The sequence below is a fragment of the Vicugna pacos genome, chromosome 9, assembly GCF_048564905.1.
Source record: "Vicugna pacos chromosome 9, VicPac4, whole genome shotgun sequence".
Taxonomy (NCBI): domain Eukaryota; kingdom Metazoa; phylum Chordata; class Mammalia; order Artiodactyla; family Camelidae; genus Vicugna; species Vicugna pacos.
In genome coordinates, this window is record NC_132995.1 from 65994879 (window position 1) to 66012755 (window position 17877).

Sequence of the window (17877 nt, forward strand, 5' to 3'; positions counted from 1 at the left end):
CTGTAAGAAAGCCAGAAAATGCACGTCTAACATGTAACTAAAAGGAAGAAGAATTAGATATATTTGGCCAATAACCATGATCCCTGGTTGAAAGTACTGCTTAAAATGACCTAACGTGGATCTGGTGAAAAACTATACAGTGTAAATGCAAAATGTATAATTTAAGGGCATAGATTTTAAGTTAAACCCAAATACCTAGTAAATCAGCAACATTAAGCTACTCTTACTGAAATTATAATAGATTTTTAAACACTGATTTTAGGCTTTAATTGGATTTTCTCAATTGAATGATGACAAATTACATACTTCCTCCATTTAATGAAATTTTACTGAATTGTAAAAACCTTTCATCTGGAAAACAATGACTATGGAGAAATAAGTTAATTTCTATATTTAGAATCACATGTGCCATTTTATTCATAACTCTTAATATGTAGTTTTAAAACAAATTATAGAGATTATTAAATGCTTCTGAGATATTTTAAATCATTTTATTATTTCTAATAAAGCAATTATTTTAAATAAAATTCAAATTTCAGGATTAGGTGAATAGATGTAAAAAAAAGGTGAACTATTAAATATATCAAAAAGATTGTATCAGTTCTCATGCAATGCATAAATCATACTAAGGTCTTATCATATTTTGTAACAAGAATACTGTGAAGTGTTTATTGTTGCTGTAAATTCACATTAACATTCTTAACCTGATAATTATACATCACAGATTTGCATTTAATATCAGCATTCATCTCTATATAAAGTGAATATTATTATTTTTGAAGGCAGAATTGTGAGCTGAACAAATGTATATATGAATTTTGTCAGTAATTGAACGTGACCAGATCAGTTCATGTTGGTCATTCTGTAACGAGGTTCCTTAGCTCTCTGCTTCCTCTCTTCCTGCTCTACACATTCCACCTGGGAAATCACCCTCATTCATCTGGGAGGACCCCTAATTCTTTATTTTCATTTAATCTTCCTTTAGATTCTTCAAACATACATACATTATATATTGTATTACATATATTATAATTATGATATATACTATAATGTATCAATGATTTATCTCCTGATGTTAATACTTTAAATCGAGAAGAAAACAATCACTCCAGCTTAATGGACTTTTAGACATCTGCCACAAGTTGTAGAAGTCTTACTCTGGAGGATCACAGTATAAAAAAATGGTATTATTTAGATTATAACCAACCTTAAAATAAAGCCTTTTCCATTTTTTGGACAATTGTCTGCAATTCTGTTCTGTGGGTTCTGTAATGCTTAAAAATAGTCATGCAGTTCAAAGAAAATTATTAAGCTAGTCATGAAAATGACTTTTCGCTTCATGGGTTCAATAGATTCTTGAATGTCAAATGACACATTATTGTGCATTAAAGTTCCTGAGTATGGCTTGCTCTTACTGTTCTATTCAGAAATTTCAAGATTGGGTTAAACTCTTATTAAATACCTGCCTTTTCTAGGCCCCTTTTGTGACATTAGCATCTTCATGCACAAATGAATAACTCACTGTATTTAATCAACTGATGTCAAACAAGGATTGCCTTTTTCTTTAATGGTGAGGTAAGTATCATCAACTGGAAAACATGAAAATTTTCTTCAGTCATTGTTCAATATTAAATTGTATCCAGATTATGTAAAAGTATATTTATTTAGTAACTTATCTGATGATAATCTCTGTCTCCATTTTATTCCAGGCTTAATCCATAGCTAGTGAAAAAGAAAATGTGCTTCTCTTCAGTCATTGCTAGTTTACTGATGACTTGTTTATTTTTCAGGTATACAATTAGTACAATACTTGTCCTTAGATAATTTTGCTCAGTGATTATGAATATGTAAAAAAAAAATTAGAACGTAGAGTTTTATAAGTAATTTACCTCTTTTGCTTTTTGGGCAAACATGAACTCCTTTGGTAAAGTGATAAAAATTAAACCTGTGTAACTATGGGCAACATCAAGGATATGAGTAAGCAAACAAATTCATCTTTTGTTTGCCTTCCTAATGCCTCCCACTGACTGGCAGACACGTGTGCACATAACCCACCCTCTCTTCTGCCCAGGCTCTCCATCCACTTCAGTGCCCCTGCCCTGCATCTATTTTAGTTATTTCACTTTATACACAAACAGCACCAGGGGTTTATTTCCCTTTTGTGTATATGTCATAAATTTAGAAAAAACATTTCCAAGACTCTGAAATAAGTGTCTGCTTCTAACGAAATTCTGTACTTAAACATCTTGTATCCTGAGTGTCTATAGAAAGCAATTGCTCAGTGAATTCTCAATAAAACTACTGACATAATACCATGTACCTCTGTTTTTTTCTTTTCATATTTTATATAAGTGCTCAGAATTTATATCAACTATACTTTATTTTACAAACATAACCAGATATATTTATTTTATCCTCCACTCACTGAGTACCTATTGAGCTCTTTCATGGACTCACACATCATGCTAAGTACAGCGTATAGAGCTGTGACTAAATCTGTCATGTGTTCTGTCCTGGTAAAATCTTAAATGTGATGAGAAAGACAGAAATGCATAAGATAATAAGTAACTCAATTAATCTGTATTACCATCTGACCTTCAATTACATTTAGAGACAATATCAGGGAGTAATGGGGACATTGGTTGCTTAAATCATTTATAAATAGTAAATTTTAGCCTTAACATTAGGTTTCTTATAAATCAGTATTTACCACCGTATTGCATTTTATACATATTATTTATAATTTTATTTTCATTAATTCAATACATATACATAAACTAATAAAGCTATCTGAATTTCTATCTGTTTTTAAATTCATTATAGGAAGATACATATTTCACTAATACACTTTTGATGCTTCTGGCTTAAAAATATTCAATATTCATTTTGAGGGAGTTAAAGTGAATATGTATGAATCTTTTTTCTTCTAACCAGAGTGGGGTTGTACATTATTTTCATGTTTTCACTGTACGGTTTCAGAAATTTATGTGTTTCAAATGTTTCCACAGTTACACATCTGGGTATTCATTTCCCAAAGTTATTGATTATAATTTCACATTTTGAGTTTATAAGCACAAATTATATTGGACAGATTATAATCTGAAGATCACTAAGTCTTAGTTCCACACTACTAAGAGTTAAAAAGATGGAGAATTTTGACAGAGTCTGAACATCAGTCTTAGAGGAATGACAACCTGTAGACCAACTGAGAAACACTTTTTTGACAGCAGGTGAACATGAATAATTCTGAGGGGTGTAAGAAAGCTGTAGCTTTTCAAGGGCAACTGAGTTGATGTCAATGTGAAAGAAACTTAGGGACTCAAGGATACAGACAGCAGCAGAACAGCGGAGGTGTGACAAAATAACCATGTGGCACAGACTGAGACTGGCACGCGCTGCAGGTACAGTGAGCAAACAGTAGTTTAGAACAGGCTCCACAATTCATGTTACATATTCCAAAATGTGCTACTAGAAAAAATACTGGATGAAACAATCCACAGAAATTGGACATTAATTGGATCTATCTAATCTACCTATTTATCCCTCTCTCTGTGTCTACGTAGAGGTATACCCCCACACACATCAAAATAGTGTAGGAAGAACATAAGAGGAATCAATCTCTTCCCATCAGAAGACTGTAAGCTCTGTAAGGGCAGAGCTATTGCATACCCCATTTATCTCTAGCTCCCCACTAGCCAGGACAGTGCCTAGCTCACAATAAACTGCTAAAATATCTTTAATAAATGATTAAGACACTCTTGTTTCAGAAGACTGGAGACCCTAACAAGTATCTGCAGTTTTGACTGTAAGGTACAAGAATAGAGATGATCAGAATTAGAAACATAGAAACACTGGTTTGTGACTACATTGCTTATCATGTGGGGGCAACTCTAGAAGCAGCAAAGATGTTTTTCATATATATATTCTATAGTAGATTATAAAATGTTAACACATAGATAACATTTATACAAATCTTGAAAGTATAACAAATCAGTTAATTCAAAATTGTTTACAATCAAATTTTAGAATAGTTAATGTTAGCTATCTTGATTGTGGCGGTGTTGTCACTGGTGTATACATCTATCAAAATTCATCAAATTGTACATCTGAAATATGTGTAGTTTACTGTACAGGAACCATACCGCAATAAAGGTTTAAAAAAATCCATGTTTGGAAAACAAACATGAAAGTCTATGCACAAAAATGTTTAACAGGAATTATCCCTGAATGCTACTGTAAGGGGTGATTTTTTATTTTCATTTTTGTGTTTTCTTACAGTTTCCAAATGTTTTATTTTTTAATAGGAATACCACACAGTTACTAAAGGCAAAGAAAAAAATAAACATTTAAAACTCCAAAAAATAGCTAATAATTCTCAAGCAAAATCATGTAATTGGGAGATTACAAAATACAATCAGTAGATGTTTGACAGAAAAACAGCCTATGCAAAAACTCATTAAGGCAGGTTGGAAAAGAGGATAATGTCAGAAAACGGATGAGACTTGTTACATTTTTTTCAGAGTTTCTTCAATGGTAGGGAATGGGGTTATGCCCTGGAGAATTCTAATTTACTAATTTTCTATGAACTGAAATGTTCTTAATCTACATTTCCTTAATTAAAATACACAAACACACTTGGATGCCATGAATCTTGTAATACTTAAATTCATTCTATTAGTAACCAGGTAAAATAGTTGATACTTAAGAATTTTTTTTTTTTAGGATTTCTTATAATAATGGAGATATCAAGGAAATTATCTAGTTTTCCATTTCAAACAGTACAGCCTTATTTCCATCTAATTTGCCTTAACAACTGTCTGGATGTTGACCAGTTGGTAAACGTGAGAAGCTCCAGTCTTGGCCTATTATATACAGACAGATGACTTACAGATTCGCAGAAGAGGAAAGAGTGCCCTATTGCTCTACTGTGTTTATCTCTTGTCTATACACAAATTATTCATGACACCATTGGATGAATTGCTCAGATACACCTTTGGATGGATTCTCAGAATTGAGAAAATGGAGGTGTGGCTAACATAGCACAGCAGGAGCCAGACTGTTCGGCAGCCCTAAAAATCTATGGTTCAATGTGGTACAGCTGTGATGTGATGGGCATGGTGATTTGGCATGCTTTTTGTAGGAACATGCTTTTTATAGGATGTAAACAAAAGTTCAATTAAATGTTTCAATGCTGATACAGGCCTTCCTCAAAAAAGAACAATCTCAAATAAACAATTTAACTCACCAACTAAAAGAACTAGAAAAAGAAGAACAAAAAACCCCAAAAGGCAGCAGAAGGAAGGAAATTATAAAGATCAGGGAGGAAATAAATAAAATGGAGATTAAAAAAACCATACAAAAAATCAATCAAACCAAAGCTGTTTTTTTGAAAAAGTAAATAAAATCGACAAACCTCTGGCCAAACTCACAAAGAAGAAAAAAGAAAGAGCACAAATCAGCAAAATAAGAAAGGAAAATGGAGAATTACAACAAATAAAATAGAAACACAGAATATCATACAAGAATATTATGAAAAACTATATGGAACCAAACTGGACAACCTAGAGGAGATGGACAAGTTTCTGGAAACATACAGTCCACCAAGACTGAATCAAGAAGAAACTGACCACTTGAACAAACCGATCACTAGAAATGAAATTGAAATAGCAATAAAAAAACCTCCCTACAAATAAAAGTCCAGGACTGGACGGCTTCATGGGGAATTCTAACAAGCATACAAAGAAGAACTCATACCAGTCCTTCTCAAACTCTTCCAGACGATTGAAAAGGAGGGAATACTCCCAGACTCATTCTATGAAGCCACCATCACCCTGATACCAAAACCAGGCAAAGACACTACCAAAAAAGAATTACAGGCCAATATCACTGATGAATACAGATGCAAAAATCCTCACCAAAATATTAGCAAATAGAATCCAACAACACATAAAAAAAGATTATACACCATGACCAAGTGGGGTTCATCCCAGGGACACAAGGCTGGTTCAACATATGCAAATCAATCAATGTAATACATCACATCAACAAGAAAAAGGACAAAAACCACATGATCATCTCAATAGATGTAGAAAAAGCATTTGATAAAATTCAACACCCATTTATGATAAAAACTCTCGCCAAAGCGGGTATAGAGGGAACATATCTCAACATAAAAAAAAAAGCTATGTATGACAAACCTACAGATAGCATAGTACTCAACGGTGAAAAACTCAAAAGCTTCCCACTAAAATCTGGGACAAGACAAGGATGCCCACTATCACCACTCCTATTCAACATAGTCTTCGAAGTCCTAGCCACAGCAATCAGGCAAGAGAGAGAAATAAAAGGGATCCAAATTGGAAAAGAAGAGGTAAAAGTGTCACTATATGCCGACGATATTACTATATATAGAAGACCTTAAAAGGTCCACACAGAAACTACTACAGCTGATTGAAGAATTCAGCAAGGTAGCAGGTTACAAGATTAACGTTCAAAAATCAGTTGCATTTCTTTACACTAACGAGGAATCAACAGAAAAAGAAAGTAAAGAAACAATCCCCTTTAAAATAGCACCCAAAGTAATAAAATATCTAGGAATAAATCTAAACAAGGAGGTAAAAGAATTATACACAGAAAATGATAAACCATTGATAAAGGAAATTAAAGAAGACTTTAAAAAATGGAAAGATATCCCATGCTCTTGGATTGGAAGAATCAATATTGTTAAAATGGTCACACTGCCCAAGGCAATCTACAGATTTAATGCAATCCCTATCCAATTACCCAGGACATATTTCACAGAACTAGAACAAATCCTAAGAAAATATATATGGAACCATCTAAGACCTAGAATTGCCAAAGCATTCCTGAAGAGAAAGAAAGAGGCTGGAGGAATAACTCTCAGACAATACTAAAGAGCTACAGTCATGAAGACAGCATGGTATTGGTACCAAAACAGACATATAGACCAATGGAACAGAACAGAGAGCCCAGAAATGAACCCACAAACTTTTGGTCAACTCATCTTCGACAAAGAAGGCAAGAATATACAATGGAATAAAGACAGTCTCTTCAGCAAATGGTGTTGGGAAAACTGGACAGCAGCATGTAAAACAATGAAGCTAGAACACTCCCTTACACCATACACAAAAATCAACTCAAAATGGATCAAAGACTTAAACATAAGACAAAATACAATAAACCTCCTAGAGGAAAATACAGGCAAAACATTATCTGACATACATCTCAAAAATGTTCTCCTAGAAGAGTCTACTCAAGCAATAGAAATAAAAGCAAGAATAAACAAATGGGACCTAATGAAAGTTACAAGCTTCTGCACAGCAAAGGAAACCATAAGTAAAACAAAAAGACAACCTACGGAATGGGAGAAAATTTTTGCAAATGAAACCGACAAAGGCTTGCTCTCCAGAATATATAAGCAGCTCATACAACTTAATAAGAAGCAAACCAACAACCCAATCCAAAAATGGGCAAAAGACCTAAACAAGCAATTCTCCAAGGAAGACATACAAATGATCAATAGGCACACAAAAAAATGTGCAGTATCACTAATTATCAGAGAAAGGCAAATCAAAACTACAATGAGGTATCACCTCACACCAGTCAGAATGGCCATCATTCAAAAATCCACAAATGACAAATGCTGGAGAGGTTGTGGAGAAAGGGGAACCCTCCTACACTGCTGGTGGGAATGCAGTTTGGTGCAGCCACTGTGGAAAACAGGATGGAGAGTCCTCAAAAGACTAGGAATAGACTTACTGTATGACCCAGGAATCCTGCTCCTGGGCATATATCCAGAAGGAACCCTACTTCAAAATGACACCTGCACCCCAATGTTCACAGCAGCACTATTTAAATAGCCAAGACATGGAAACAGCCTAAATGTCCATCAACAGATGACTGGATAAAGAAGAAGTGGTATATTTATACAATGGAATACTACTCAGCCATAAAAACCAACAACATAATGTCATTTGCAGCAACATGGATGCTCCTGGAGAATGTCATTCTAAGTGAAGTAAGCCAGAAAGAGAAAGAAAAATACCATATGAGATCGCTCATATGTTGAATCTTAAAAAAAAACCAAACAAAGCATAAATACAAAACAGAAATAGACTCATAGACATAGAATACAAACTTGTGGTCGCCAAGGGGGCAGGGGGTGGGAAGGGATAGACTGGGATTTCAAAATTGTAGAATAGATAAATAGGATTATACTGCATAACACGGGAAATATACACAAGATCTTATGGTAGCTTACAGAGAAAAAAATGTGACAATGAATATATATATGTTCATGTATAACTGAAAAATTGTGCTCTACACTGGAATTTGATACACTGTAAAATGATTATAACCCAATAAAACAAAAAGTTTCAACTCCATAGGCCAATTCCACTTCCACAGACACATATGAGCTCACTTACAGACACAAACAAACACACTGTAGTCTCCAGCCACCCTTGAATCTGCAACGTAGGATTAGCTTTCCTTTCTCTGTGTAGCATTCTCAGCCTGGAATTCCACTCATCATTACTGTCACCTTCAGATATCAATTATCTGATTCTTCCTTTGATCATGGATCTAGTGAAAATCTTTCTGTCCCACTATATTTTAGGCTCGTTAAAGGAGTATCTCAACTGTTTTCTAATGGATGAAGATCTGAAACATTCAGATACACCTGGCACACGTTTTCTCAAAGTTTATGAATGACAAAATCTTTTAAAAATTTTTAATGAGAAATTTTAGCACTGACGTATATGTCACATAAAAGTGATATTTTAGAAAAAAGAGAAGTATTTTATTTACATATATTTTTGGAGATATACCAATCTATCTGTATGTTAAGATTTTCAAAATCAACTATTTTCTTCATTTTATATGATACGTATAATTTCACCTTTATATGCTTCAAGATACCTTTCAATAAAATTGGATAATAATTCCCCTGTATATATGTATTTTGTATATTAAATAGATACAATATAACTATATGATAGACCTGTTTTAAGAGGAGTTTCATTTAATGAAGTCATAAATTTCATATTGCACTGACACAATATGTTACTGTTTTTTTCACTATTTTATTAAGAGAAAATTTTTCCCATACAATGTTTAAAAAACAATAGACTGTGCTTTTAAAAACAAATGTACAAACATAATTATAAACATTAAATACTGGACAGCTTTCTAGTCACTGGGTATAACCAGGAAATATTAATTTAATAGCCAACGATTTCCATGTTATCGTGAGAATGTTGTATTCTTTTCAGTCAAAAACTTTTTAATGAGTTCACAGTAGCATAATTATTTTAACTAATTTCTATTTAGTTTTATCTCCGAAGTTTTATTTAAATCAGTGACAGTTTGGTCATTTCCCTTTCTGCTCTTGGTCTCATCACTTGGCAATTTGTATGGATTACCCAGCCTTCCCCCAAAGAAGAGTGAGGCTTGAATATAAATTAAGTCCTAGAGCATTCTCTTTCAAGTGCAGGATCACTGAGTTAATCTCTACATGAAACCGTCTAGTTGCAGAATGGAAGATCTGCCATGTGGACTAAGGCTGGCGAAGTCAATACATTTTAGGGGATTTATCACGGCATTCTTTTCAAAAGTTTCTTCATAAGAACGCTATGTGGTCTATACTAATCTAACGACTTTGATTTTCTTTGATATTTAATTGAAACACAGTTTTATCTTGTTACTTTATGTTTTCTGGCAAACAACTAAAGAAACTGATCCCTTTGGACCACTGCTTTTGGCAATAGACAGATCAGACTCAAAGTATGCACTGTATTTCACTTTACTGTTTGTTTTATTTTCGGTAATAACTGCAAGATGACAACAAATTTCATATGAAGACTACTTCGGATTAAAGGTAAAAGGAATGGTTAGACATTTTCAAAGTAATATCCTTACTAAAAATATCTGATGAACGATGCAGGATGTGTCAATTCTTCCTTTTAAAAATCTCTATCCCTAGATACGAATATTTAAAGAAGCATGAGGATTCTGTGTAGAATATTTAAAACAGGATGTGGTTTGAGGAATATAGTGGTCTATCCAGACATCCCTATTTGAACCAGATGCTCACTAATTTTCTCTATTCACACTGGTCATAATGTTTACAGAAAACACTAGCAGTTGTACAATTTAATATTTCTAGAAGTCTTTTAATGTTAATAGGTAAAGGGAATATCTAGTGATGACTAAAGCAGTAATTTATATTATAGTAGTAAAGCAGCCTTGGCCTGAATTTTTATCTAACATCCAAGATAGTATTTCTTTGCCTATTACCATTACAATCCAAAGAATATCTCTCACTGGCATCTCACTCAGAGAAGATTCTCTAAGAACTTCTCTAAATGAGTAATAAGTTTAGCATCCCAGAAAGTTTTTCAGAAATGGTTAAAAAGCTAATTCACATCACAAAGGGAAAGTATAAAAGAGGTGACTTTCTTCAGGTTAGATAATTATCATTTTCACAAACATAAGTTTACAATAAGTATTACGGTTTCATAATGTTCTAGCCATATTAGAATATTAGTACATAAAATAGCATGAAATACATGGAGAACAACTACAAATTTAAATAACATATTTTTACAGTGAATGTAATCTTACGGCTGGAGTGTTCACCCATTTTAATAAATCAATTTAATGAATCTTGTTACCCAAAGGACTATCATACTAGATTAGTGTTATGCAAAATAGCTGTTTCACCAGATACGCCAATCAGAACTGTGAGAAATTCTGCTCCCAAAGACTGAACACTTATCAGTGAGAAACTTTCGATGAGAGGTAACTAGTAAGAAAATCTCCCCTCCTTTATCTCTTCTGTGGAATGCACCAAGATGAATTTCCAGCTGCAAAGTTTCTACAAGATCCCACCATGCTGAGCAGACTCACCCAATGCACAAACTGCCTTACCTTTTTGCCACTTCTTGTGAAGCAGCAATCCCTAAAGCAACGACTCACAGCTTTTCTTGCCTCACCTCTATTTTTCTTAATCTTTGCTTCCTGGGTCATACCTCCCAGATCAAGTATCAACTTGTATCCTTGTGTCCAACTTTAGCACCTAGATGATAACGCCTGAAATGTGGCAAACTTAGAGAAATCTCTTATTTTAATATAGACCTTCTATTTCTCTATGTCTTTCATGTACTTTCCGAATTTATAGCATTGTTATGGGTTGAACTGTGTCTCCCCAAGTTTAAATGTTTAAGTCCTAACCTCCCCCGCATTACCTCAGAATGTGACCTCATTTGGAAACATGATCTATATGCAGATGTAATTAGTTAAGATGAGGTCATCAGGCTCTAATCTAAAATGGCTGGTGTTCTTGTAAAAAAGGGAAATCTGGGGACAGACACACAGGTAAACTCCATGTGCAGAAAAAGGCAGAAGGGTAACACTTCTACAAACCAAGAAACGTCAAAGATCTCCATCAAAGCTTGGGCAGAGAAATGGAATATTTTCCTTCTCAGCCCTCAGGAGGAACTAAACTGGGCAACATCATGATCTAAGACTTCTAGCCTCCAGAATGGTGAAACAATAAATTTTAATTGTTTAAGTGACCTGGTTGGTAGTACTTTGATATGGGGGCCCAGGAAGTAGTGTAATAATTTACATTTCTCTTTTATTAGTGTTAAACAGGGCATTCAATATTGTAAAGAACAGCAAAAAGGGAGTGGAAATCCATGTTTTTTATTCCTGGTCTTATGTAGACTATGTCTACGTTATCCCCATTAATTTAGTTTTGTTATAGGAGAGGCAAATCTGTTCTCCACCTAGTAGTTAAAAAATTTTTTATCTTAATTACATTCTGAAAATTTTCAAATTTTCATACAAATATTGAGATTATGAGATTTTTTCTTCTTTAGAGTGTTCATATGCTTACACTAGTGAGATTATATATATCTAATCATATATAACCATATTTAATAAGTAATTCATACAACTATTTTTTCAGTTCCTGGATAAATCCTGCTTGATCATCATAATGTAAAATTTTTAAGTTTATATTTGGATTTTTTTTCATTTATATTAATATATGAAATGAGGTTCTTCCCCACCCACAACCCAGTATACTGTATTTATCTGGTTGTAGTGTCAAGGTTAAACTTACTGTATAAAATGAATAGTTGAGTTTCCTGATTTTCATACTTTCTAGAACAAATTTACTTGAAAATTTCATAGATCTTATGTTTACAATCATCTTGGCCTGGGTTGATTTGTGTTTATTTATTCTTTGTAGGTCTTTTAACATTTTCTATTTTCTTTTATGACATTTTGGCGTGTAATATTTTCTAGGACTGTTTCTATTGTATCTATATCTTCAAATGTTTTAGTACACAATTGTTTATGAAAATTATTTCATAATTTGATTACATTTTATTGTAACTATTGTGATTTCTGTTTTCAATCTGATTTATATGAGTTAACTTTTATTACATAAAAATCCCCTCAAAACTGAGTGATTTAAAATAAGCACCACGAGAGAAACACAAAAGACATGAATAAACAGAAGGATATATCATGCTCATGGTTTGGACCAGCTAAGATTTTTAAGATAGTCATTGTCTCCAAATTGATACACAGATTTAACACAATCTCAAAAACTTCATCAAGCTATTTTTGTAAAAGTTTCAAGCTGATTCTAAAAGTTTACGAAAATGCAATGGATTTAGAATGACTAAATTAATGTTGCAAAAGAAGAACTAAGTTGGCGTATTTATACTATCTTATTTCAAGACTGACTATATAAAGTTATACCAACCAAGAGGACATGGTGTTGGTGTACAGGATACAGACAGGGATTCCAGAAGTAGACCACATATATATAGTGAAATGATTTTTGACATAGGTACCAAAGTAATTCAATAGCAAGAGAGTATTATTTTCAATAAATAGTCCTGGAAGAACTTCATACCTGTATGAAAAACGAAACAAAACAAAACTTCTACCCTCATCTCACATCATATATAAAAATTAATTCAAAATTATGTTCATAAAACACAAATGTGAAGGCCAGAACAGTGAGAAATTTTAACAAACTATGGTAGTTAAAAAATGTTAAGACAAAAAGCATGAACCGCAAAGGATAAAGAATAAATAAGACATCAAAAATTATTAAAGTCTTCTTTTTAAAAACCACTAGGAAAGTGAAAATATACACCACAGATACCATATGTCTGATCAAGGACTTATATTTAGACTACATAAAAACTCTTCAGATAATGATAATCACATAATACTAAGAAGTAAAACAACATTAAAAATTGACAAAATATTTGAATGGACATTCACAAAGAAATCTTTGATGGCAAACCAGCACATTAAATGTTCAACATTACTAGTCATCAGACACATGCATATAAACACTAGAATGACACTCCATGTCACAACCACTAGAATGACTAACATTTTTAAAAAATGATGGCATCAACTATTGATGGGGAAGCAAAACAGCTGGAATTCTCATAAGTTGCTACAGGAGATGCAAAATGGTACAGCCACATTGGAAACCAGTTTGGCAGTTACTCAACAATTTACCCATGGTGAGGCAATTCTACTATTGGGTATTTTCCCGAGAGAAATGAAAACCTACATCTGCACAAGTACTTGTACATGAATATTTATTATAATGTTATTAGTAATATGCATCCATTGGAAATAACCCCAAAATTCATTAATGTGTGACTGGATAAGCATGTTGTAATAATCTATACAATGGAATGCCATTTGGCCGTAAAAATGACTGAATTCTGATTCTGATTCTGAATTCTGATTCTGGGCAATAATGATGAATATAAAAATATATGCTGAGAAAAAGATGCCACTCACAGAAGACTACATTCTGTATAAATGAATTTATTTTAAGCCCAAGCATAGACAAAACTAATCTATGGAAATAGACTTCGGAGGGTTGTTGCCAGGAATGTGGGGAGGGTGTATGGCAGGAAAGAAACCTGACTAGAAAAGGGTAAGTGGGAAATTTTTAGGGTGACAGAAACATTATGTAGTTTGTTCCAGGTGTTGGTCACATTGGTATGTATAATTGTCTAAACTCACTGACCTGAACACTTAAGGTATATGAATTTTATTGTAAAATATGTATATACTATTTATGGTATATTTAGTATATACACTAGTTATTGTGTATTTACTGAGTACAATAACTATTGTATATATATTCATACTATACTATCTTACTCAAATCATGTCCAACTTTATTAAAACTATACATTATTTTATATCTACCTCAAAATCCAGTTTTACAAAATCTCCAAATACTTGGCCTGCAATGGTCACTTCCCTCTATAAATTCCTATCTATGCCATCTACCTACACCTTTATCTATACCATACCTTTCTATATTTTTATCTATCTATACCTTTATCTATACCATAAAATTTAGCACTTAACAGTTTATGTACTATTATGTTATCAGTATAACCTTACTGGAAGTATACTTTGCATGTTATACTGTAAAATATTAAGTGCTACATATAGAGTATTGTAATTTGTTTACAATATAAATTATTAATACTGAATAATTACAAAGATTTCATAAAAAGTGATCTACATCGATCTACATGGATTTTAAAGTGAACACTGATTTTTCAGAGTCATCAAATCTTATACAGATATCCTGTATCATTGATAGTTACAGACTTGAGAATCTACTTCCTATACTTCATTTTTTGATATACTAATCAGTGTCTATTTCAAAGTTGATTTTTTTACTCTGTGATTTTATATGTGGTTTAGCATTAAACACTCTCAGTGTCTTATTCATAAGTGTTGAGTATGAGAATGCTTCTGAAATTAAGATCCAACGAATACTTGCTTAGTATCTCTTAGTAGATGCTACAGTCCTTCATTTGTACAACATTATAATATTTAGCACTAACAATCTTTAATTTAACTGTTACACAACTTTTTTTTCCCTATAGGGCTACCAAGCTTAAACCCAGGTCTGTTTCCTTGTGTGGAGCAATTATTATCCAGATGTAGGTCCTGAAATCATGTAACATAGAAGGCTATATAAAAAGAACAAATCCATTGTCATAGAGCAGTATTTTATTTTGATTAAAACACTATTGCAATAAAACATAGTGAACACATTTGTGTTTCCATTGAAGAGAAAATCAAGAAATTAAAACTGTATCATACTTAAAGCTAAGATCAATTTACCATTCACATTTTTTAAATGTTCACCAACACATTTACTGATTGTTTCAACATTTCTTTTTACACTATTTAATTTTCCCTAAATCTATCACTCTTTATATTTGATATGACATTGTTGTCACAATGTTGAAATTCTGGCATCAGAGCAGATGGCATCAATTTAGTGTGTCACCAGCTTCTAATATTTAATTCAGTAGAAAGTCAAGGAGTAAGGATGCAATAACATGAATTTTATCTTTTGCTAAAAAAGCTAAGCATAATTCACTTTAACTTTCATAAAGGATTAAAACTGTGGTCATGAGAAAATCTGACTTTTTTTTTTTAATTATGAAGGTTTCACATTGACAATGTTATAAAATGTTATGGCTAAAATCAAAAACAATTTGTTCATTCCAATTACAGATCATCACTTGGAAAGCACATGCTAATCTGTTGTAAAAAGTTGCAGAAATAAGATATTCTTTCTAAAATGTCCTCCCTGAAACCAACCAGTATTTATCAGTAAATAACACTGACAGCAAATGAAATAATAAAACCATCTGATTCTTATCAAAGAGTTTAATTAACAAATGTTTTGTTTAAGAAATAATTGATCTTTAAAGGTTTAAGAACAAAAACAAATATAGCACACCAACATATCCTAAAACTATCTTTAGAAAAGGAGAATGGTTAAAAGCAAAATGAATAACGCAAAGATAAAAGGGACAGATGGCTTGTTCACATAATAAGCTGTCCTTCTGATAGTAATATGCCTAAAAGATTGACTTAAAACAGTAACAAGAAGGAAGGATAAAGGCACCAATCTGCAGATCATTCATCAATATAATCTCATTCTTCACAACACTTATTAAATACTATGAACAGATACTGTGATAGGTTTTGAGAATATAAAGTCAAGTAAATAATGTTATTGCTCTCAGAGTATTTACAAGCTAGTAGGAGATACACTTAATGCAAAGATTTTAACTGCAAAGAGCCATGACAGAGGTAGGCAGGGGGGTATTTTGGAAGTTCAACAGAGGAGACTCTACTATTACTCAGGAAGGATCAAGACAAGCCTGTGGTGGTGCTTTTGAAGAAACAGTAGGTGTTACTCAGATAAGAAAATTTAAAACGTATTCCACGTAGAAGGAAGAACATCATAAAAACTGTGGCGGTGGTAGTGTCATTAAGCATCTGGGAAACTGAAAGGGCCATAATATTCTGGAGTGAGGAGGATATAAGGCACAAGGGAGACCCTGGAGAGTCAACTGGAATCAGATTATGAAATGCCTTAGGTACTAAGCCAATGTATTTGTACATACTAACATAACCTTAGACGGAAAGGTTTAAGCCAAAAAGTGACATAGTTTTTTTTTTTCTCTCAGCAATATAACTGGCATCAGCAGGAAAGAATGACTATTAGGAGATCCAAGTAGAATAGGGTACTCATTGCAAGGTGGTTGTAATCAGGGTAAAAAGGAAAATGAGCTTGGATTAAGCCCTCATGGAGGAACAGAGAGACAATTTTTAGCAAAAAGACTCTCAGGATTGATTTATGAATTTCATGTGAGAGGTAAAGGAAATAATCTCCCAGGTCTCTAGCTTTACATAGCCACATGGGCACTGTTCAATACAAACAAGAGAGAAGCAAAAGTTATGGGGGGAGTGGATGGTGAGAATGGAGAAGACTGACTTTGATACACTGAATTCGGCATGCTTTTGAACATCTCCAAATGGTGGTATCTGGTCAATTGCTGGACCTTTAATTCTTTTCCAATCATTTTCATGCATGTACATGCACACATACACACACATGTGCATTAACAACTCATTACTTTTGTAACCCTTCTAAAGGTTTCTTAAGTAGTACTCTAAGCAGGTTAGGGCCTAAGTGGGAGGAGACAGAAGGGAAAAAGAGCATGTAAAACTTTACATGGCGAGTTATCATTACTATAGTGAAAGATGTCAAAGTTCATGTTGGCCAATACTTACTGCATCTGCTTCAAAAGACAGATAAATAAGCTTGAAAACTTTAGTTTTAGAAACTGAAGAACTGTGAAATCAATCAGGACCAAATGAACTTAAAACAGGGAGCCACTTGCCATTTCTGAGCACGGGCTGAAGATCTAGCTTGGCCCAGGCAGAGGGACTTGACTGTTGGAAAGAAAACAGTGATGTTTTGGCAGTGGGGTAGGGCTGGCTGGTATGACAGACTGCAAGCAAGCAGAGCCCCAGATAAAGAGCTGTTGTTTCTCACCATGACTTCCGGAGGCAGCTAGGGAGACTAATGGGCTGAGCCGGCAAGGTGAAGTGAAATCTCCCACAGTCTAGCAGCACTGAGAAGTCAGAGTCCATTAGAAGGAAGGAAACTAACTAACTAACTAACTAACTAACTAACTAAATAAATAAATAAATAGTTACCTTTGTGAATCTTGAAGCCACATGGGACTGAAGAAAAAAGCTAAGCACAAAATCTTAAAGGGCAGAACTAAAACTTCTGTCATCTCTCAGGTCTCAGGTGTCAGAGACTCACCAGGGGACCTTAAAAATACCAGGAGAGTCACCCTGATGAACAAGGTGAGCTGGGTCTTACTAAAATCACAACCCAGCCCTGACTGGATCAGAGCACACCCTCAGTCTCAAAGGGAAACTCTCCCTAGTAGAGGGCATCATTCTTGG

At 33.5% G+C, this 17877-nt stretch overlaps 2 long non-coding RNA genes across 3 annotated transcripts in view; one reads left to right on the forward strand and one right to left on the reverse strand.

Annotated features, from left to right (window-relative positions):
- LOC140698276 (uncharacterized) overlaps positions 1-17877 on the reverse strand; it is a 334247-nt gene that overhangs the window by 301110 nt on the left and 15260 nt on the right. The window lies entirely within an intron of this gene.
- On the forward strand, positions 13866-15093 carry LOC140698529 (uncharacterized). The gene is made up of 2 exons (XR_012076342.1): positions 13866-14005; positions 14979-15093. It is a non-coding gene; the product is annotated as an uncharacterized lncRNA (long non-coding RNA).